A 538-nucleotide genomic window follows, 5' to 3' on the forward strand; every position below is an offset into this window, starting at 1 on the left:
TACCTGTGTAAAAGTAACATAAAAACACACATATTAATGTAGAAAACTGAGGAAAGTAATGCTCAACATAAGGAATAAACGCTTCGCATTCATATCACACAAGCACTTATCAGCTACACTCATTACCTAGAGCATCGATTACCACATGGGAGGAGATGGTAGAAGCTTTTCTGGCCTGTTATTTCCCTCCCGAAAAATCTGCAAAGCTTATGAATGAGATCTCATCCTTTGTACAGTCGGAATTGGAGTCTCTATTTGAGATGCAGGAAAAGTTCAAGGAGCTCCTGAGAAAGTGCCCACAACACGGATTCCTGGAGTTGATGATTGTTCAGACCTTTTACAACGTGTTGAATCCGGGTATAAGGCAACTCTTGGATGTGGCAGCAGGAGGTACCTTAGGTAGCAAGACCCCCAGTGAGTCCTATCAACTAATTGAGGAAATGGGGTTAAATATCTACCAATGGAATGCTAGGGAGAAGAAAAAAAGGTGGCCGGGCTCCGTGAGATATATGTAGTAACTTCATTGGTGGCTCAAGTG

The 538-nt window shown here is 42.4% G+C and overlaps 1 non-coding gene across 1 annotated transcript; it reads right to left on the bottom strand.

The window, feature by feature from the left end:
• Positions 1-203: 203 nt before the first annotated feature.
• Positions 204-310, bottom strand: LOC120254767. Its single transcript, XR_005534729.1, has one exon. It is a non-coding gene; the product is annotated as a small nucleolar RNA R71 (small nucleolar RNA).
• Positions 311-538: the final 228 nt, after the last annotated feature.

The sequence above is a fragment of the Dioscorea cayenensis genome, unplaced genomic scaffold, assembly GCF_009730915.1.
Source record: "Dioscorea cayenensis subsp. rotundata cultivar TDr96_F1 unplaced genomic scaffold, TDr96_F1_v2_PseudoChromosome.rev07_lg8_w22 25.fasta BLBR01000616.1, whole genome shotgun sequence".
Lineage (NCBI taxonomy): Eukaryota > Viridiplantae > Streptophyta > Magnoliopsida > Dioscoreales > Dioscoreaceae > Dioscorea > Dioscorea cayenensis.